Here is a 23,877-nt window from a genome sequence, read left to right on the forward strand (position 1 = left end):
GACCAATGAGTGTATGATCAGCTTAGTTGCACTCTGTGAGAGAAAGGGCCTGATGCGAGCAATGTTGCGTAACTGGAACCGGCAAGAATGGGCCAGGGCTTGGATGTGGGGTGCAAAGGAGAGGGAGGAGTCAAGAGTGACACCCAGGCAGCGGAGTTTGGGGAACGGGGGAGATGATGGGGGAGATGATATACAGACGGGAGGTGGATAGGCTAACTAAATGGTGTAGCGGAAACAACCTTGACCTCAACCCCCTCAAAACGGTGGAGATGGTGGTGGACTTCAGAAGGAAACCAAATGCCATGCACCCACTCATAATATCTGACAGAGTAGTGTCGAGGGTCGACTCCTTCAAATTCCTAGGAACAAAGATTTCCTGCGACCTCAAATGGGGTCCCAACATCATTACAACTGTCAAGAAGGCTCAGCAGCGGTTGTTCTTCCTGAGGCAACTCAAGAAATTCAACATCCCGCAGGAGCTGCTGCTCATCTTCTACACTGCCATAGTAGAGTCTGTCCTTTGCTCCTCGATCACAATCTGGTTCGGAGGAGCAAACGAGAATGACAGACGAAAGTTGCAAAGAGTGGTGAGGATGGCAGAAAAGATCATTGGGGCGGAGCTCCCCACTGTCCAAGAACTATACCTAGCCAGGGTCAATAAGCGTGCAGGAAAGATCTTGGCGGACAAGCTACACCCTGGCCACAACCTGTTTGAACCCCTTCCGTCAGGCAGACGTTTTAGGTCCATCCCAGCAAAGACGACAAGAACTAAAAAAGGCTTCTTCCCAATAGCTGTCCACCAACTAAACCGTATTGAACATACCAAATACTAACTCGAACTTTTCTAGATACATATGAAATGTATGTGATGTATGTTTATGCCTCTCTTCCCACCCCCTTTGTGTTCCCTGATTGATGCTGCACTGTTACCACAAAAAATTCCAAGCATACGCAAGTATACCTGGCCAATAAAGATGATTCTGATTCTGATGGTGTTGTTAACAGTGAATAGTAGCAGAGGTACAGGGATAGTAGCAGAGGTACGATGGGATAGTACCAGAGGTATGGTGGGATAGTACCAGAGGTAAGGGGGATAGTACCCGAGGTACACTGGGATAGTAGCAGAGGTATGATGGGATAGTACCCGAGGAACGGTGGGATAATACCAGAGTTACGGGGGGATAGAAACAGGGGTACACTGGGATAGTACCCAAGGTACGGTGGGATAGTACCCAAGGTACGGTTGGATAATACCAGAGTTACGGGGGGATAGTACCAGAGATACGGTGGGATAGTATTAATAGGCTGTGTGTATAGTATTGTATATCCAATGGGTGGCAGTGGCTCAGCCTGAGCCATTGAGCCTCTGGGACCATGATTCATGTCAGCGGCGCTGCTCGTCACTCACTGCTGCTGGTTCTGCACATAATAAAGAGTCAGTGACAAATCCAGCCGTGTTCAAATAATGAGGCTCAATGGCTATTTTCCAGTCCAATTAATCAAATTCACTGGTTGGCATATAGCCAAGTCCCTTGGTCAATACAGAGGTTTCTGATTTTGTTAATATTCTCTCCTAGATAATTGAACACTAAATTGGAGCCTGATTTTTGTTTTTGGTGTTTCCCATCGGCGGCACTGGCTCCCCCTTCTTGTAGGTCTCCTTTGTTGCCGTGTCCTGTGCAGGTCCTCATCCCTAAAAGCGCAGTTGCTCTTTTATGGGAATCAGGGGTTTCTTTGCCTGACAAAGTTTGAATGTCACTGCACACTAGGCACTTTTTCTTTAAAAAGCCTGATACACTGACAGCCTGGTATTAACCGAAACGCTGTCCGGGCCTGGGACTCAAGTATCCCTAGACACCCCTGAGAAAGTTAAGAGTGTCCTGAGTGCTGCTCCTGGCACTAGGACACTGACCAGTCAGCAAGAGGTGTATGGATGCCAGGGAGAGAGTCGGCTTCTGCTGTGGCTGGATTCTGGGACAGTTGGCGGTTGTGTGGCAGCCATTTTAGGGAGTTAGCCTGACAGGAGGAGCTGTGATTCAAGGCCAGCTCTGCTGCTGTGATTCCTAGCCAGGGATGCAGGACAGAGATGCGGCTCCCTGGGCTAGGGTGGAGTCGGAGGCCCTCTCTGGGAGCTGGTGCTGGAGGCAGGGCCACCAAGAGAAATTCTGGGCCCCGGTACAACAACTTCCTGGGGCCCCCACGGACGGAGATCCCCGCACACTCTGCGAACCTTGTGTTACGCCACTGCTCCCAAGGTGGATGCATGTACAAAAATTTACACTGTAATGTCTATTACACATGTCACACATCCATTACATATTATGCCACATGCCATAATGCTCATTACACGTTATGCCACACACCGTAATGCTCATTGCATATTAAGAAGTTAACATGCTCTACCAGGGGTTAACATGCTCTGCCAGGGGTTAACATTCTGTGCCAGGGATTAACCTGTCTGCCCTGATTTACATGCTCTGCCAGGGGTTAACATGCTCTGCCAGGGGTTACATGCTCTTTGCAAAGGATTTACACATACCCTCCAACATGGCCCATTTCATTAGGTACAAAATGCTCTGTTCCTGGACTTCCCTGCCAGTGGCAATTACAGATGTGAGCCTGCAGCACAGTCCAATATTCAAAAGGGGGGGGGGTCACATATACTGCCACCCCAAGCATCACTGTCCTGGACTCACTGGCAGTTGATGTGACTGCCCCTCTTTGAATTTTGGACTGTGCTGGAGTCCAACCTCTGTAATTGCCACTGGCAGGGAAGTCCAGGAACAGAGCATTTTGTTAATTTTCTGTGTTTTAACCGCATTTTCAAATTCTCTAAAGCCCCTCCAGGCGGGTCATCGCTGCGGGGTTATGCCAGCCCTGGCGTAACCACATAGAAGCATATTTTTGCAACGCTGCTCTGTGATGGACTAGTTTTATCTTCAGCTAGATACATGTTGCCTTTATGACCTTTATTTGGCAACATTCATTAAGGACTTTTAATAACAGCCCAGAAGATCAAACTGGTTTGAAAAGGGCATTACAAATTTAAATTGCTGCAGCATGTAGAGGTTATGGGTGCCACATTTAGAGAAAATGGTAAATGACAGTATAATTTAGATTGCTCAATTGTTAGTTATTGACATTGTTCTTTGTCATTTATATTTATTGTGGGTACTTGTTTCCTAGCACGGCCACACCGATCATGATCTTGGGCATCGCAGGTAAAAAAATCGCGTCGGTCGCATCGCATGCGGGCAAAAAAATCGCATGCGATGCGACCGACGCGATGCCCCCGATTTCCCATAGGGAACAATGTTAAATGCCTCAATTTACCCAAATCATCATAGGGAACAATGGTAAATGGCCCAGAAACCCCCCAAAACACCCCATAACAGTGAAATGGCCCCCCCCAAAATTAGTTAACGCCACCCCACGATCAACGTGAACCCGAAGCGTGGCGTGCGCAGGCGGTACGCGTCCTCCGACCTTTTCATACCCCTACTATCCACTTCGGCGTGGAGTTGAGAATAGAATAGTGTGGCGAGCGCAGCGAGCCACCGAGCCCGAAGCGTGGCGAGCGGACGCGGATACCTGTGAAGCCCGCGAAGGGACGCGTTTACCTGTGAAGGTATCCGCGGCCGCTCGCCACGCTTCGGGCTCGGTGCCTCGCTGCGCTCGCCACACTATTCTATTCTCAACTCCACGCTAGTCGTGGATAGTGGGGGTATGAAAAGGTCGGAGGACGCGTACCGCCGCCCCTCGCAGGCTCGCTGCGCTCGCCACGCTTCGGGTTCACGTTGATCGTGGGGTGGCGTTAACTAATTTTGGGGGGCCATTTCACTGTTCAGGGGTGTTTTGGGGGGTTTCTGGGCCATTTACCATTGTTCCCTATGATGATTTGGGTAAATTGAGGCATTTAACATTGTTCCCTATGGGAAATCGGGGGCATCGCGTCTGGACCATTTAAGCCTTTTTTAGCCGCATGCGATGCGACCGACGCGATTTTGACTTTTTTCAATGCATTTCAATGGGAAATCGGGGGCATTGCGTCGGTCGCGTCGCAGACCACTAAAAATTACACCCGATGCCCGCGATTGTGGCCGTGCTAGGAAACAAGTACCTTTATTGTGTATAAACATTTTTAGCTGAGAAATCTACGTTGAATAGAAGTATTGTTGCTTGTGATAATTCCTCTAAGTTCTTACAGAAGTGTTGCAGGTTAATACAAATTCTGTAAGCAACTGTGTAATTAATGTCTGTGTACAATATATTGAGAATTCTTGTGATACAGCCATTTAACCTGCTTTTGAGAGAACTGTAAGCCTTTGGTAAGGAACAGACCTGTATAATACTTACCTGCAGATTAAGCTTCGCATGAAGTTTGGGTGTAGTATAGCACACCGACAGTCATTAGCCCAACATCGGAATCCCGACTGCCAGGACAGTGGGTCAAGCGCAACGAAGCCCCTTGCGGGCTCGCTGCGCTTGCCACGCTACGGGCACAGTGGTTTGCTTCGCTCACCACCTATTCTATTCTCCCTCTATGGGGGTCGTGGACCCCCACGAGGGAGAATAGCCGCTGCTCGTCTGTCTGGGTTTTAGTAATCGGGATGCCAAAGTCGGTGTAATGACTGTTGGAATTCCGACTACCAATCAGTCATCTGGCACCCGTGAAACTTAATCCGAGTATCACTCTTCTTCTCTTGTTTTTGGAATGGACAGATAGAAGTCATGGACAGTGATAAATGGTGGCTTACCCCCTCTGCTAGCAGACAACTGCAAGACCTCTATGGATGGGGCTGTCATTCCAAAGGACACCCTGAAGAACATAAAACTCCTGAATGTGGAGAAACAGGACCGATACTCATTAGACTGTGGAGTATTTGCTAAAGTGAAAGCTGTTGAGTTCTTCTTCACCGGCGACATGCCCATCTGCAGATACAACCACCCATTAATGAGGCCACATCTCATACAGTAACTGGAGGATGGGAAAAGAAGATACAGAGAAGAGTATGAAAGTAATAAGGGAGTGAGACTCAATCTGGCTTTTACTAACAGCATGGAAGAAACTGAAAAAGTGGCACCACCTCCAGAAACCCGGAAACGAAACTTGATCCGCCTTGTACCAACTGCAGAGAAGAAACTGAAAAATTGAGACCACCTCCAAAAACCTGTAAAAGATGCGTCATTCAGTAAGGACATAATAAACAGGGTAACCTGATGTGGCAGTTATTAGCTGCAGCTCCACATCAAATCCCACGTGGCATCCTATTATAGAACTGAGCAGAAGGAAACTGGGGATTAGGGCTACTGGCGACACCCCAAATACAAAAACAACACACAGCAGCCACCTCATGGGTGTGTTGGAAGAGCTGCTAAGCTATTAGTTGTTTAAAATGTTGACAGTTATATCCAAAGTGTGTCATTATACTTACGGTCATTATATTATTACTAGGTGATTCATCGCGCCCTACGGGCGCTCTTCACACCGGCGTAAGGGGCTACGCCCCTTAATTTGTGAACATTTGTATTGTGAGAAATATGGTTAGAATTGTATGAAAGATGCCCTGTATTGCAGCTTCTGGCAGTGGGTGAGGGTCCAGCGTGGCAGCACAGGAGTACCGGACGGTGGCCCTGAGTCAGTGTCTCCTCCTACTGGGTGGGAGTTAGGGTGCATGAGAGAAGGAGGCTGGGATATGAGGCATGATAGGGGTATGTGGGCAACACAGCGTCAGCGATTACCCAGTGGTGGAAGTTACGGTTCAGGAGAGCAGGAAGCTGGGTAGTGATAGGGGTGTGTGGGCATACGGGGGACTAAAGAGGGTGGTGGACACTGTGCAGCTTCTGCCAGTGGGTGAGGGTCCAGCGTGGCAGCACAGAAATACAGGAATCAGTGTCTCCTCCGACTGGGTGGGAGTTAGGGTGCATGAGAGCAGGAGGCTGGGCGGTAAAGCATGATAGGGGAATGTGGGCAACACAGGGTGAGCGGGTCTCCACTGGCGGAAGTTACGGGGCAGGAGAACAGGAGGCAGGGCAGTGTCCTCCCACATTGATGGCAAAAGTATTCAACATCGGCCATAAACCATCGATTATTTGAAAATCATTGATGGTCGATGGGCATCCCTAGAACTGGAGGAGGGTGGGGGACAGTATGCAGCTCCCGGCAGTGGGTGAGCGTCCCCTCCCACTGGGAGGGAGTGAGCGTGCATGAGAGCAGGAGGCTGTATAATAGTGGTATGTGGGCAAGACATTGATAAAAGTTGTGGCGCTGGTGCAGAGGGCAGTGGGGAAACCTGCAGTGCGGCAGCCAGGGCCGGATTTCCCACCTAGGGGCGGTACCTGCTTGTGGTGGTACAGGATCCCCCATTGTCACGGGGGTACGTGAAATGCGGGAGCGGGGGCCGCGGTGGTCCGCTGGGGGGTGGAATTGCCGGAAGGGGGTCTGGGGGGTCTGCAAATTGCGGGAGGGGCGCGGGGGGGCTTGAATCGTGGGAAGGGGGGTCCGCAAATTGTGGGAGGGGGGTTGTCGGGGTTAGTGAATTGCGGGAGGGCGGGTTGCGGAGGTCCGTGAATTGCGGGAGGGGCGCGTGGGGTGCCGTGAGTCAAGTGGGGGTGGTGCGGGGGTCCGTGAATCACGGGAGGGGTCATGAATCGCAGGAGGGGGGGGTCGTGGGGGGGCTGCGAATCGCAGGAGGGGGGGTGTGAGGGGTTGCCGTGAATTGCATGAGGGGGGCGTGAATCAAGGGGGGGTGGTGCGGGGGTCCGTGAATCACGGGAGGGGTCATGAATCGCAGGAGGGGGGGGGGTCGTGGGGGGGCTGCGAATCGCAGGAGGGGGGTGTGGGGGGTTGCCGTGAATTGCATGAGGGGGGCGTGAATCAAGGGAGGGTGGGCGCAGGGGGGTGGTGCGGGGGTCCGTGAATCGCGGGAGGGGGCATGAATCGCGGGAGGGGGGGTCGTGGGGGGCTCCGAATCGCAGGAAGGGGGGTATGGGGTGTGCCGTGAATTGCGTGAGGGGGGGCATGAATCGCGGGAGGGGGGGTCCCCGAATGTGTGAATTACGGGGCGGTGGCAAATCGCGAGAGGTGCCGAGGGAGCCCGCAAATCGCGGGAGGGGGGCGCTACGGGGGGTTTCGTGAATCGCGGGAGGGGGGGTCGTGGGGGGTTGCGAATCGCAGGAAGGGGGGTGTGGGGGGTACCGTGAATTGCGTGAGGGGGGCATGAATCGCGGTAGGTGGGGTCCCCGAATGTGTGAATTAGGGGGCGGTTGCAAATCGCGAGAAGTGCCGAGAGGGCATGCAAATCGCGGGAGGGGGACGCTACGGGGGGTTCCGTGAATCGCGGGAGGAAGCGGCGCGAATTGCGGGAGGGGGGTCGCAAATCACAGTAGGGGGGGGGGGGTGCCGTGAATCGCGGGAGGGGTCGCTAAGGTCCCGCGATTTGCGGGAGGGTCGCGGGGGTCCCGCGTTTCGCGGGAGGGGGTGGTCGCGGAGGTCCAGCGAATCGCGGGAGGGGGTGGTCGGATCTGGGACGGATATTAGACAGCACTTATCGACAGCCATTACATCGACACCATTAGTTCGACAGCTCAATAGGTCGACATGGTTTAAGGTCAACATACCATTAGGTCGACATGTCATTATGTCGACAGCTCATTAGGTCGACAGCTCATTAGGTCGACAGTTCATTAGGTCGACATGTTTTGAGGTCGACACTGCCATTAGGTCGACAGAGTCTATGTCGACAGTCAAAAAGTCGACATGGGTTTTTTCTCTGGTTTTTTTGGCCGAAATGTCGACACAGTCGACATGGACACAGTTTGAAGTGTACCGCAGCCGCTCGCTATGCTTCGGGCACGGTGCCTCGCTGCGCTCGGCACACTATTTTATTCTCCCACCACACCCTAGTGGATAGTAGGGCATGAAATACCGCCTGTCGGCACATGTCGGCTCAATAAACAGTGAAAAAAAACCATGTCGACCTTTTGACTGTCGACATAGACACTGTCGACCTAATGGCAGTGTCGACCTAAAAACATGTCGACCTAATGAGCTGTCGACATAATGACATGTCGACCTAATGGTATGTCGACCTAAAACCATGTCGACCTATTGAGCTGTCGAACTAATGGTGTCGATGTAATGGCTGTCGATGTAAGTGCTGTCTAACAATAGTCCGGATACCGGGGTGGTCGCGGGGGTCCCGCGAATTGCGGGAGGGGGGTCGCGGGGGTCCCGCGAATCGCGGGAGGGGGGGTTCCAGGAGGGGGGGTCGCGGGGTTCCCGCAACTCGTGGGAGGGTGGAAAGCGGGAGTCCCGCGAATCGCGGGAGGGGGGTGCGGGGTCCCGCGAATGGCGGGAGGGGGGTCACGGGGGTCCCGCAAATCGCGGGAGGGGGGGTCGCGGGGGTCCCGCGAATCGCGGGAGGGGGGGTCGCGGGGGTCCCGCGAATCGCGGGAGGGGGGGTCGCGGGGGTCCCGCGAATCGCGGGAGGGGGGGTCGCGGGGGGTCCCGCGAATCGTGGGAGGGGGGGTCGCGGGGGGGTCCCGCAAATCGCGGGAGGGGGGGGTCGCGGGGGTCCCCGTGAATCGCGGGAGGGTGGTCGCGGGGGTCCTGGCAGAGGGTAGGGATGTGCAGGAGTAATGGTGAATGGTGGCTGTGGAGTAATGGTGGATGGTGGGCGTGTACTGTAGCCCTGGCTGGGCGGGGGGAGGTGATGTCAAGGGGGTGGAACGTCAGACACATGAAAGTGAAACTGTCTTACACAGGAACGTTCTCCACAGGGGTTGAGTGACAGATCTGGCTAAATATATAAGAGATTTCCTGTGTGTCATTACACTTACGGCCCCTTCTTCTTTCTGTACCACTACCAGCTATACCCCTGATGAAGTCGTTAGACAAAATGCATTGGGTACTTTTCTTAAATAAATCGATTTAGTACAAAATGGACCCTGCGTCTTGCTTCAATAGATGCTGATATCAAATATATAAAGAAATATTGATTTGTGACTTTTTAGAACACTATCTTATTGGGTTTTTTTTTCATGATATTACCGCTGGGTGGTACTTTTTATTTTAGATTCTAACACACTCTGATCATTTCCCAATATATATATATCTATATTTCTATATATCTATATAGATATATATAGATGGGTAGGTGTTGTCCTATTTGGAGAACACACAGCACGGCACTCGAAGTCTTGTGAAGAATGTGAAATTTATTCAAGCAACAGTTTCGGAGCCCTAAGCTCCTTCGTCAGGCTAACAGCAAGCAATATCATATCCTGATATTGCTTGCTGTTAGCCTGACGAAGGAGCTTAGGGCTCCGAATAAATTTCACATTCTTCACAAGACCTCGAGTGCCGTGCTGTGTGTTCTCCAAATAGGACAACACCTACCGATCTCTGCATTAATTCCTGCAAAGGCACCGGGGCAATTAACCTCTTAGCAAGGAGTGCCGGATCGCCATCCAGTATATATATATATATATATATATATATATATATATATATATATATATATATATACAATCCCAATATTCCAACACGCGCTATGCTCAGATATATGACACAAAGTAGAAATGTTAGTAATGACTTGACTTATGGCAGCCTTTCCACTAAATTCTCTGAGGGAAGGGAATAAAACAACCAAGATACTACACAATAGTGGAGTGGTGCCTTTCACACAAATGTAAGATAGTCCTGATATAATATCGAATTTTCAGATCCAAAGAAGCAAGAAGGGAATTCTTCCAATATTCATTTATTATTCTTCAGTGGATAAGAGTATAAAACAACAAGTAGATAACATCCCAACGCGTTTCATCTCACAGAGACTTCATCAGGGGAATATGTTGTATCAATCTTCTATAGGTGAATTCTACTGCTTAACTGCGTAACTCCTATTAAAGTATATGATAACGATGGTTTTAAGAGATAATCTCCTTGATCCTGTTTAATTTAAGGATTTCTCATATATATTGCGGATAATTTTTAGTTAGAAATGCCTAAGTGTCCACTGAAAAAAGGAAATTCTGATGGCCTCCCAGGTTGATCAGAAAATAGTGACCGGATTGTGATAAAATATCTTCCAGAAGAATAGAAATAGAATATGCCCTCCAGAGAGCTTCCTTTTCCTTCTGAAGAGACCAGCAGAATGACGAGAAATCCTTAAATTAAACAGGATCAAGGAGATATCTCTTAAAACCATCGTTATCATATACTTTATTAGGAGTTACGCAGTTAAGCAGTAGAATTCACCTATAGAAGATTGATACAACATATTCCCCTGATGAAGTCTCTGTGGCACGAAACGCGTTGATATGTTATCTACTCGTTGTTTTATACTCTTATCCACTGAAGAATAATAAATGAATATTGGAAGAATTCCCTTCTTGCTTCTTTGGATCTGAAAATTGGATGTTATATCAGGACTATCTTACATTTGTGTGAAAGGCGCCACTCCACTATTGTGTAGTATATATATATATATATATATATATATATATATATATATATATATATAGGGGTTGGTGCGGCCCGGCACTCACCACTAGTTTCAGCTGCCCTGGTGCCCCTCCAAGAGGAATATTGTATAGAATAAATGAAAGGCAGGCACTCTGGGGACTTAAAAAAAAGTGCTATATTCACAGCAAACAAATGACCAACGTTTCAGGGGTGGTCCCCCTTTGTCAAGGTGCGTAGGTGATAACACATATATATTAGCAATGTTCTTTGGCACTCTGGAAGATAAAGGTAATAGGGTGCCGTACTAATAGCAGAGATTATATAGATTATTCCGCAAGCAGCAGAAGAGTCGGCACTCCACAGTCTGATCCAACTGGTGTATTTAAATATCAAAAATATACATTACATGTGAAATGGCCGGGGGGCCATGAAACGTTGATGTCACTGTACCGCATGTAATTTATGTTTTTGATATTTAAATACACCAGTTGGATCAGACTGTGGAGTGCCGACTCTTCTTCTGCTGCTTGCGGAATACTCATCTATATATATATATATATATATATATATATATATATATATATATATTTATATATCCAGACGATAGGATCACACTCACCACCAATACGGAAAGACAACTGCCGCGGTGTCAGCTCAGATGTCCCAAAGGTCAGGTCCATCCAAAATATAGTGAAATATGAGGCCACTCACCGGACTTTGTTTGCAAATGAAGTATTTAAAGGATCATTACTCCATATCAACCAACATCCTGATATAGTCTGTGCTGCTGATCCACCCCTAGGGGTGCTAGGGGTGTGTTACCCCCAAAGTATATGTTCGCAGATTGTAATTTATATATGTACCAAGTGTAAATTGCTCTAGTCAGTCCAAAGTTAAGAAGTCTGCTGAAATACACTGTGCTGCTCTCTCAGCCCTCGGGGTGCTACGGGTGTCTTACTCCCACAGTGTTTGTTCCCAGATTGTAATTGATATTTGTACCAAGTTTAGTGTAAATTGCTCCAGTCAGTACAGACATATACTGTCTGCTGAAATAATCTGTGCTGCTGTCTCAGCCCTAGGGGTGCTATGGGTGTGTTACCCCCACAGTGTTTGTTCCCATATAGGAAGTCATATGTGTACCAAGTTTGTTGTAAATTGCTCCAGCCATTCCAGAGTTATGCTGTCAGCTGAAATACTCTGTGCTGCTGCCTCGCCCCTAGAGGTATGTTACCCTAACAGTGTTTGTTCCCAGATTGTAAGTCATATGTTTACCAAGTTTTGTGTCAATTGCTCCAGTCATTCTAGGGTTATGCTGTCTGCTCTAATACTCTGTGCAGTTGTCCGACCCCTAGGGGTGCTAGGGTTATGTTACCCCCACAATGTTTGTTCCCAGATTGTAAGTAATATGAGTTGCAAGTGTGCCGTAAATTGCTGCAGTCATTCCGGAGTTATGCTGGAACATACATATGAGGGTACAGCAAAAATTGTGTTTTTTAATTATTAAAAAATGAACAGTAATTTATTTCTATTTTTTATTTTTTTAGTTGCCTCGGCCGTGTTTTAATACGCGCTTATGTAAAATTTCACTTGTAAACTGTGGATTTGTAAAGAAAGACAGAAGCACAGACAAATTTTCGCTTTTATATACTATATATGATATAGATAGATCTATATACTGTATAGATATATATACATATATTGGTATAAATGTATATATCACTACTTGCCTATCAACACACACACACACACACCCCTTTTCTAATTTTATTTCTACTGTCCTTATATACAGGCAGCAGCATAGGCCTTTTGTTTGTGTCTTGGAATTTTCCTTTTTTATATTGTAATGATTTTAACTATGTGAGCTTTTGTGAAACCACACATCCCAGCAAGTCCGGCAAGAGTTTTACATGCCTTAATAGCAAAACTATGGAATAACATGCTTGGATGTGTAGTTCTCCAGCAGCTGGAGGACATGCATTGGGGGAAAGCAGCCAGAGGGAGGCTGATGATGTCACAGACAGCCTTTGTGATGTCACAGCAGGTGTGAAAGAAAAAGCCCTGCTTGGGACAGAACAATCACTCATTGGATGAGAGTGAGCGGTGTTGGTAGCTATAACCGTTTGTAGCTGTTTTCACGTGTTTTCTCATTGCTTTATATTCAAGTTTATTCTTAAACATTTACAGAAAATGTGGCGTAGCTGTATAAGCTCATTTTATCATTACTTCAAATTCAAGTTTATTCCTGAAAATCCACAGAATATGTGGCTGCCTGATTTTGGGCTTACACAGGAAGACAGAAGTAATTTTCTGCAGGGCCGCGGTCTGACCGGCTGCGCCATTGACGCTGCTCAGCAAATATTGCGCCAGCAATTTGATGTACAAGGATTACAACCCTTAAATAAAGGTGCATATGGCTCCTTTGATGCCGTCTCTGGGCTTGCAGTACAGATACACCCAGATATGGACGACAGGCACTGCTTCGTGTCTTGTTTTCGTAACGGACAGATAGAAGTCGCAGACAGTTCTGAATGGCGGCTTACCCGTTGTGGCCAAAGACAACTTCAAGACCTCTATGGGGCTGTCGTTCCAAAGGACACAGTGAAGAACATAAAATTCCTGGATGTGGAGAAACAGGACGAATACTCAGGCGACTGTGGAATATTTGCTATAGCGAATGTTGTGGAACTTCTCTTCACCGGGGACGTACCCATCTGCAGATACGACTATCCATTAATGAGGCCACATCTCATACAGTGCCTGGAGGATGGAGAGTTCACACCTTTTCCAAAAATTGGGAAAAGAAGACGCCAGGAAGTGTATGGAAGTAATAAGAGAGTGAGACTCAATCCGGCTTTTACTAACAGCATCGAAGAAACTGAAAAAGTGAGACCACCTCCAAAAACCTGTAGAAGAAGATGCGTCACTCAGTAAGGACGTAATAAACAGGGTAACCTGATGCGGCAGTTATTAGCTGCAGCTCAACATCAAATCCCACGTGGCGTCATATTATAGAACTGAGCAGAAGGAAAAACTGGGGATTAGGGCTACTGGCGACACCCCAAAAACAAAAACGACACACAGCAGCCACCTCATGGGTGTGTTGGAAGAGCTGCTAAGCTATTAGTTGTTTAAAAATTTTTGACAGTTACATCCAACTCATTCATAACTTAATAACATGAAGATTTAACCCAAATAACGGTAGGTACCATACTTCAGCTAGTAGATAAATAACATAAATATATGTTTTATAAGACATCTTTTGAAAAATGTATATTACTGGAGAGCAATGTTCCCTCTAACTTTACGAAGGCTGTGTGTAGCAAAATATATTGTAAACCAAATGAATAGATTGTTCCTATGTGCCAAAGGATACGTCTGTACAATTCACTTTCTGTGTATCCTCCTGAGAACGTAATAACCAAAAGACACAGAAAAACAAATGCACAATAGTGAAGCACTGTCTGTTCTCTTTAAATTTTCTTATTTAAAGTGATCAGGAAACCTCAGGACCCGTACCGTTTGTGTTGGTCTACACTGGGCAGACATATAACGCAAGGGGAGGGACACTGATGTCACCACAGGCACTCCATTCCCTTTTCAATGGGGCGATAATATGAAATGGAAAAGCTTGTAATAGTGTAATACAGTATTTATTACAAGTTAAAAATGCAGAATAAAAAATGGGAAAAACTTTGCAATAGGACTCTCACCAAATAGGAAGGTCTACGAAACATTACATAAGAGAATAGATGTTATAAAAGCAGGCGTCCCTGGTATGTCCCCTATCCTTTAGGATAAGGTCCTCTGAACTGGAGGGGAATACAGCAGAGAGGACCTGGTCCTAAAGGATAGGGGACATACCAGGGACGCCTGCTTTTATAACATCTATGCTCTTATGTCTGCAATGTTTTGTAGACCTTCCTATTTGGTGAGAGTCCTATTGCAAAGTTTTCCTCCTTTGGCACATAGGAACAATCTATTCATTTGGTTTATGGTATTGTATATAAGGTGTTATATTTTTCTAGAAGTGTACCCAGGCTGCCTTGCGCACAAGTTCAGTAACCACTTTTCTTTTTGTTTCTGGCAAAAGATATAACACTGTACAGTATACAGTACAGTATGTATAGTATACAGTACAGTATACCAACAGCGGGAACTGTGCACATCACTTCCGGCCAAGTTCTGTTTTCAGGCCAAACGGCATCCCAGCGTGAGGGTACGGGGCAACAGACCACTACAGACGGACACCTTATTTAAATGGTAAGTTTATGCCTTTTTCACTATGTTTCACCTTACCTTTGAAAACAGAGTGTGATTGTTCCGAAACGTTAGGATCACCTTGCATCTTGTCATGCAATAAAAGATTTCAACTATTTGCAAGTCCTATATATATATTAGCAATGTTCTTTGTCACTCTGGAAGATAAAGGTAATAGGGTGCCGTACTAATAGCAGAGATTATATACTGTAGACGAGTATTCCGCAAGCAGCAGAAGAAGAGTCGGCACTCCACAGTCTGATCCAACTGGTGTATTTAAATATCAAAAATATACATTACATGCGAAATTGCCGGGGGGCCATGAAACGTTGATGTCACTGTAACGCATGTAATGTATGTTTTTGATATTTAAATACACCAGTTGGGTCAGACTGTTGAGTGCTGACTCTTCTTCTGCTGCTTGCGGAATACTCGTATATATATATATATATATATATATATATATATATCCAGACAATAGGATCACACTCTCCACCAATACAGAAAGACAACTGCCGGGGTGTCAGCTGAGATGTCCCAACGGTCCGGTCCATCCAAAATATAGAGTATAGAGTGAAATAAATGAGGCCACTCACCGGACTTTGTTTGCAAATGAAGTATTTAAAGCAGGCATGTCCAAACAGCGGCCCTCCAGCTGTTTTGAAACTACACATCCCAGCATGCCTTGCAATAGTTTTCGCATAACCTAATAGCAAGACTATAGCAATGCATGATGGGAATTGTAGTTTCACAACAGCTGGAGGGCCATAGTTTGGACATGCCTGATTTAAAGGATCATTAGTCCATAACAACAAACATTAAAGTGCACTTTAGGAGGAGGTAGTGGGGGCCTTGAAAAAGGTCTGAAGGCAGACCGAAACGTCGGCCCATGGCCCACTGTCATGCACATAGCACTTTAATGTTGGTTAATATGGAGGAATGATCCTTTAAATACTTCATTTGCAAACAAAGTCATGTGAGTGGCCTAATTTATTTCACTCTAGATATATATGTGTGTGTATATATATATATATATATATATATATATATATATACGTTTGATTTGCATTTGTGTATCCTGAAGACAGGCGTAAGCCCGAAATGCCGTAGATTAAAACACAGCCACGTTTACCTTTATTTGAGTCCCGTAGTGATGCCCATTTGACCAGATATCCATATGTTGCGGGGTTACACCCTGCATGAGAAGGCACCTGGGCAATTTAATTTAACTCAGCGGCATCCCACAGAATTATATATTATATGTATATAAATATATATTAAATCTATTTAAATATTAAACACACAGTATAAATAACATTAGTTGTTCATTATTTTTTTTTGTGTGTGTGTGAATTTTTTATTTTATTTGGTGGTTTTCAGAATATGGTGGTACAGACATATCGCAAAAGCAACAACAACCACAGAAATACAAATATCAAGGTACATGCAGTGAAATGAACAAGGAAACCAGAGATCTATGTCATATGAAACAGTTAAAGTGTGGGTGAGGCGGATGAGAATACAGTGCAAGCATCTAAAGGCATCTACTGTATCTCTTCATTAATTTACGTTGGAGCACAGCACAATATACATCTCCAGATATAATCTGTGCTGCTGGGGGACCCTGCTACTGCCACTATATAACTCTCAGTGTGTGGGTTTGTGCTATCTCCGTTCCTCTCCTCACATCATGTCACTGCCCCGGTCACATACAGCCCTGTTGTCACTGACATATCATGCGTGTCCTAATATAGTCTAGGGATGCTAGGGGTGTGTTACCCCCGAAGTATATGTTCGCAGATTGTAATTTATATATGTACCAAGCTTGGTGTAAATTGCTCCAGTCAGTCCAAAGTTAAGCAGTCTGCTGTAATACACTGTGCTGCTGTCTGAGCCCTCGGGGTGCTACGGGTGTCTTACTCCCACAGTGTTTGTTCCCAGATTGTAATTGATATTTGTACCAAGTTTAGTGTAAATTGCTCCAGTCAGTACAGAGTTATGCTGTCTGCTGAAACAATCTGTGCTGCTGTCTCAGCCCTAGGGGTGCTAGGGCTGTGTTACCCCCACAGTGTTTGTTCCCAGATAGGAAATCATATGTGTACCAAGTTTGTTGTAAATTGCTCCAGCCATTCCAGAGTTATGCTGTCAGCTGAAATACTCTGTGCTGCTGCCTCGCCCCTAGAGGTATGTTACCCTAACAGTGTTTGTTCCCAGATTGTAAGTCATATGTGTACCAAGTTTTGTGTCAATTGCTCAAGTCATTCTAGGGTTATGCTGTCTGCTCTAATGCTCTGTGCTGTTGTCCGACCCCTAGGGGTGCTAGGGTTATGTTACCCCCACAATGTTTGTTCCCAGATTGTAAGTAATATGAGTTCCAAGTGTGCCGTAAATTGCAGCAGTCATTCCGGAGTTATGCTGGAACATACATATGAGGGTACAGCAAAAATTGTGGTTTTTAATTAATAAAAAATTAACAGTAATGTATTTCTATTTGGAATTTTTTTAGTTGCCTTGGCCGTGTTTTAATACGCACTTATGTAAAATTTCACTTGTAAACTGTGGATTTGTAAAGAAAGACAGAAGCACAGACAAATTTTCGCTTTTATATACTATATATGATATAGATAGATCTATATACTGTATAGATATATATACATATATTGGTATAAATGTATATATCACTACTTGCCTATACACACACACACACACACACACACACCCCTTTACTAATTTTATTTCTACTGTCCTTATATACAGGCAGCAGCATAGGCCTTTTGTTTGTGTTATGGAATTTTCCTATTTTATATTGTAATGATTTTAACTATGTAACCTTTTGTGGAACCACACATCCCAGCAAGTCCGGCAAGAGTTTGACATGCCTTAATAGCAAAACTATGGAATAACATGCTTGGATGTGTAGTTCTCCAGCAGCTGGAGGACATGCATTGGGGGAAAGCAGCCAGAGGGAGGCTGATGATGTCACAGACAGCCTTTGTGATGTCACAGCAGGTGTGAAAGAAAAAGCCCTGCTTGGGACAGGACAATCACTCATTGGATGAGAGTGAGCGGTGTTAGTAGCTATAACCCTTTGTAGCTGTTTTCACGTGTTTTCTCATTGCTTTATATTCAAGTTTATTCTTGAACATTTACAGAAAATGTGGCGTAGCTGTATAAGCTCGTTTTATCATTACTTCAAATTCAAGTTTATTCCTGAAAATCCACAGAATATGTGGCTGCCTGATTTTGGGCTTACACAGGAAGACAGAAGTAATTTTCTGCAGGGCCGCGGTCTGACCGGCTGCGCCATTGACGCTGCTCAGCAAATATTGCGCCAGCAATTTGATGTACAAGGATTACAACCCTTAAATAAAGGTGCATATGGCTCCTTTGATGCCGTCTCTGGGCTTGCAGTACAGATACACCCAGATATGGATGACAGGCACTGCTTCGTGTCTTGTTTTCGTAACGGACAGATAGAAGTCGCAGACAGTTCTGAATGGCGGCTTACCCGTTGTGGCCAAAGACAACTTCAAGACCTCTATGGGGCTGTCGTTCCAAAGGACACCGTGAAGAACATAAAATTCCTGGATGTGGAGAAACAGGACGAATACTCAGGCGACTGTGGAATATTTGCTATAGCGAATGTTGTGGAACTTCTCTTCACCGGGGATGTACCCATCTGCAGATACGACTATCCATTAATGAGGCCACATCTCATACAGTGCCTGGAGGATGGAGAGTTCACACCTTTTCCAAAAATTGGGAAAAGAAGACGCCAGGAAGTGTATGGAAGTAATAAGAGAGTGAGACTCAATCCGGCTTTTACTAACAGCATCGAAGAAACTGAAAAAGTGAGACCACCTCCAAAAACCTGTAGAAGAAGATGCGTCACTCAGTAAGGACGTAATAAACTGGGGGAACCTGATGTGGCAGTTATTAGCTGCAGCTCAACATCAAATCCCACGTGGCGTCATATTATAGAAATGAGCAGAAGGAAAAACTGGGGATTAGGGCTACTGGCGACACCCCAAAAACAAAAACGACACACGGCAGCCACCTCCTGGGTGTGTTGGAAGAGCTGCTAAGCTATTAGTTGTTTAAAAAATGTTGACAGTTACATCCAACTCATTCATAACTTAATAACATGAAGATTTAACCCAAATAACGGTAGGTACCATACTTCAGCTAGTAGATAAATAACATAAATATATGTTTTATAAGACATCTTTTGAAAAATGTATATTACTGGAGAGCAATGTTCCCTCTAACTTTACGAAGGCTGTGTGTAGCAAAATATATTGTAAACCAAATTAATAGATTGTTCCTATGTGCCAAAGGATACGTCTGTACAATTCACTTTCTGTGTATCCTCCTGAGAATGTAATACCCAAAAGACACAGAAAAACAAATGCACAATAGTGAAGCACTGTCTGTTCTCTTTAAATTTTCTTATTTAAAGTGATCAGGAAACCTCAGGACCCGTACCGTTTGTGTTGGTCTACACTGGGCAGACATATAACGCAAGGGGAGGGACACTGACGTCACCACAGGCACTCCATTCCCTTTTCAATGGGGCGATAATATGAAATGGAAAAGCTTGTAATAGTGTAATACAGTATTTATTACAAGTTAAAAATGCAGAATAAAAAGTGGGAAAAACTTTGCAATAGGACTCTCACCAAATAGGAAGGTCTACAAAACATTACATAAGAGCATAGATGTTATAAAAGCAGGCGTCCCTGGTACGTCCCCTATCCTTTAGGATCAGGTCCTCTGAACTGGAGGGGAATACAGCAGAGAGGACCTGGTCCTAAAGGATAGGGGACATACCAGGGACGCCTGCTTTTATAACATCTATGCTCTTATGTTTGCAATGTTTTGTAGACCTTCCTATTTGGTGAGAGTCCTATTGCAAAGTTTTCCTCCTTTGGCACATAGGAACAATCTATTCATTTGGTTTATGGTATTGTATATAAGGTGTTATATTTTGCTAGAAGTGTACCCAGGCTGCCTTGCGCACAAGTTCAGTCACCACTTTTCTTTTTGTTTCTGGCAAAAGATATAACACTGTACAGTATACAGTATGTATAGTATACAGTACAGTATACCAACAGCGGGAACTGTGCACATCACTTCCGGCCAAGTTCTGTCTTCCGGCCAAACGGCATCCCAGCGTGAGGGTACGGGGCAACAGACCACTACAGACGGACACCTTATTTAAATGGTAAGTTTATGCCTTTTTCACTATGTTTCACCTTACCTTTGAAAACAGAGTGTGATTGTTCCGAAACGTTAGGATCACCTTGCATCTTGTAATGCAATAAAAGATTTCAACTATTTGCAAGTCCTATATATATATTAGCAATGTTCTTTGTCACTCTGGAAGATAAAGGTAATAGGGTGCCTTACTAATAGCAGAGATTATATACTGTAGACGAGTATTCCGCAAGCAGCAGAAGAAGAGTCGGCACTCCACAGTCTGATCCAACTGGTGTATTTAAATATCAAAAATATACATTACATGCGAAATTGCCGGGGGGCCATGAAACGTTGATGTCACTGTAACGCATGTAATGTATGTTTTTGATATTTAAATACACCAGTTGGATCAGACTGTTGATTGCCGACTCTTCTTCTGCTGCTTGCGGAATACTCATATATATATATATATATATATATATATATATATATATATATATCCAGACAATAGGATCACACTCTCCACCAATACAGAAAGACAACTTCCGGGGTGTCAGCTGAGATGTCCCAAAGGTCAGGTCCATCCAAAATATAGAGTATAGAGTGAAATAAATGAGGCCACTCACCGGACTTTGTTTGCAAATGAAGTATTTAAAGCAGGCATGTCCAAACAGCGGCCCTCCAGCTGTTTTGAAACTACACATCCCAGCATGCCTTGCAATAGTTTTCGCATAACCTAATAGCAAGACTATAGCAATGCATGATGGGAATTGTAGTTTCACAACAGCTGGAGGGCCATAGTTTGGACATGCCTGATTTAAAGGATCATTAGTCCATATCAACCAACATTAAAGTGCACTTTAGGAGGAGGTAGTGGGGGCCTTGAAAAAGGTCTGAAGGCAGACCGAAACGTCGGCCCATGGCCCACTGTCATGCACATAGCACTTTAATGTTGGTTAATATGGAGGAATGATCCTTTAAATACTTCATTTGCAAACAAAGTCATGTGAGTGGCCTAATTTATTTCACTCTAGATATATATGTGTGTGTGTATATATATATATATATATATATATATATACGTTTGATTTGCATTTGTGTATCCTGAAGACAGGCGTAAGCCCGAAATGCCGTAGATTAAAACACAGCCACGTTTACCTTTATTTGAGTCCCGTAGTGATGCTCATTTGACCAGATATCCGTATGTTGCGGGGTTACACCCTGCATGAGAAGGCACCTGGGCAATTTAATTTAACTCAGCGGCATACCACAGAATTATATATTATATGTATATAAATATATATTAAATCTATTTAAATATTAAACACACAGTATAAATAACATTAGTTGTTCAATATTTTTTTTTTTGTGTGTGTATTTTTTATTTTATTTGGTGGTTTTCAGAATATGGTGGTACAGACATATCGCAAAAGCAACAACAACCACAGAAATACAAATATCAAGGTACATGCAGTGAAATGAACAAGGAAACCAGAGATCTATGTCATATGAAACAGTAATACCCCGTTCTCACTGCCACAAAAACCCGGGTATTTCCCGGGGCAAGCTGAAAATTCCCGTGTCCTGTCTCAGTGTGAAAGGGTCTTTGTGAAGTTCCCGGGTGTTATGCCCCTGGAATTACACCCGGGTTTTTTGCAGGGTTTTTCCTGGGTAATACACGGGTGTATGGCAGTGTGAACAGCACAGACCCGGGTTTTTCACACAAAAACGAGCTCATTGGGGGATGTAATCATGTGATATGTGACATCATCTTTAGCCAGCCAATAAAAGCTGCTTTTAAACAGCCTATCACAGCAATTTGTACAAATTTCCCAACACCCAATCAAAGCTGCTATTACATTCCACACACTTATTGGAAAGGAGACCATGGAAAGCAGTGTGAAAGGGGTAGACACAGGAAATTCCCGGGTCTGAGGTGCAGTGTGAAGGGGGTCTGTTGAGCTGACAAGCTCTGTGCCCCCCAAAAATCCGGCAAGAAAAACCCGGGATTTTGCAGGGGTGGCAATGAGAACGCAGCATTAAAGTGTGGGCGAGGCGGATGAGAATACAGTGCAAGCATCTAAAGGCATCTACTGTAACTCTTCATTAATTTACGTTGGAGCACAGCACATTATACATCTCCAGATATAATCTGTGCTGCTGGGGGACCCTGCTACTGCCACTATATAACGCTCAGTGTGTGGGTTTGTGCTATCTCCATTCCTCTCCTCACATCATGTCACTGCCCCGTCACATACAGCCCTGTTGTCACTGACATATCATGCGTGTCCTAATATAGTCTAGGGATGCTAGGGGTGTGTTACCCCCGAAGTATATGTTCGCAGATTGTAATTTATATATTTACCAAGTTTGGTGTAAATTGCTCCAGTCAGTCCAAAGTTAAGCAGTCTGCTGTTATACACTGTGCTACGGGTGTCTTACTCCCACAGTGTTTGTTCCCAGATTGTAATTGATATTTGTACCAAGTTTAGTGTAAATTGCTCCAGTCAGTACAGAGTTATGCTGTCTGCTGAAACAATCTGTGCTGCTGTCTCAGCCCTAGGGGTGCTAGGGCTGTGTTACCCCCACAGTGTTTGTTCCCAGATAGGAAATCATATGTGTACCAAGTTTGTTGTAAATTGCTCCAGCCATTCCAGAGTTATGCTGTCAGCTGAAATACTCTGTGCTGCTGCCTCCCCCCTAGAGGTATGTTACCTAACAGTGTTTGTTCCCAGATTGTAAATCATATGTGTACCAAGTTATGTGTCAATTGCTCCAGTCATTCTAGGGTTATGCTGTCTGCTCTAATACTCTGTGCAGTTGTCCGACGCCTAGGGGTATGTTTCCCCCACAATGTTTGTTCCCAGATTGTAAGTAATATTAGTTCCAAGTGTGCCGTAAATTGCTGCAGTCATTCCGGAGTTATGCTGGAACATACATATGAGGGTACAGCAAAAATTGTGTTTTTTAATTAATACAAAATTAACAGTAATGTTTTCTATTTGGAATTTTTTTAGTTGCCTCGGCCGTGTTTTAATACGCGCTTATGTAAAATTTAATTTGTAAACTGTGGATTTGTAAAGAAAGACAGAAGCACAGACAAATGTTTGCTTTTATATACTATATATGATATAGATAGATCTATATACTGTATAGATATATATATACATATATTGGTATAAATGTATATATCAATACTTGCCTATCAACACACACACACACACAACCCTTTTCTAATTTTATTTCTGCTGTCCTTATATACAGGCAGCAGCATAGGCCTTTTGTTTGTGTCTTGGAATTTTCCTATTTTATATTGTAATGATTTTAACTATGTGAGCTTTTGTGGAACCACACATCCCAGCAAGTCCGGCAAGAGTTTTACATGCCTTAATAGCAAAACTATGGAATAACATGCTTGGATGTGTAGTTCTCCAGCAGCTGGAGGACATGCATTGGGGGAAAGCAGCCAGAGGGAGGCTGATGATGTCACAGACAGCCTTTGTGATGTCACAGCAGGTGTGAAAGAAAAAGCCCTGCTTGGGACAGGACAATCACTCATTGGATGAGAGTGAGCGGTGTTGGTAGCTATAACCCTTTGTAGCTGTATACACGTGTTTTCTCATTGCTTTATATTCAAGTTTATTCTTGAACATTTACAGAAAATGTGGCGTAGCTGTATAAGCTCGTTTTATCATTACTTCAAATTCAAGTTTATTCCTGAAAATCCACAGAATATGTGGCTGCCTGATTTTGGGCTGACACAGGAAGACAGAAGTAATTTTCTGCAGGGCCGCGGTCTGACCGGCTGCGCCATTGACGCTGCTCAGCAAATATTGCGCCAGCAATTTGATGTACAAGGATTACAACCCTTAAATAAAGGTGCATATGGCTCCTTTGATGCCGTCTCTGGGCTTGCAGTACAGATACACCCAGATATGGATGACAGGCACTGC

The 23,877-nt window shown here is 44.9% G+C and overlaps 1 long non-coding RNA gene across 1 annotated transcript in view; it reads left to right on the top strand.

Annotated features, from left to right (window-relative positions):
- LOC146046082 (uncharacterized) overlaps positions 1-6,348 on the top strand; it is a 37,219-nt gene extending 30,871 nt beyond the window's left edge. Inside the window, exon 3 of the long non-coding RNA XR_014465740.1 lies at positions 4,723-6,348. This is a non-coding gene — a long non-coding RNA (uncharacterized LOC146046082). The remainder of the gene's footprint in view (positions 1-4,722) is intronic.
- The last annotated feature ends 17,529 nt before the right edge of the window (positions 6,349-23,877 follow it).

Source organism: Crinia signifera, chromosome 11, assembly GCF_055691185.1.
Source record: "Crinia signifera chromosome 11, ASM5569118v1, whole genome shotgun sequence".
NCBI lineage: Eukaryota > Metazoa > Chordata > Amphibia > Anura > Myobatrachidae > Crinia > Crinia signifera.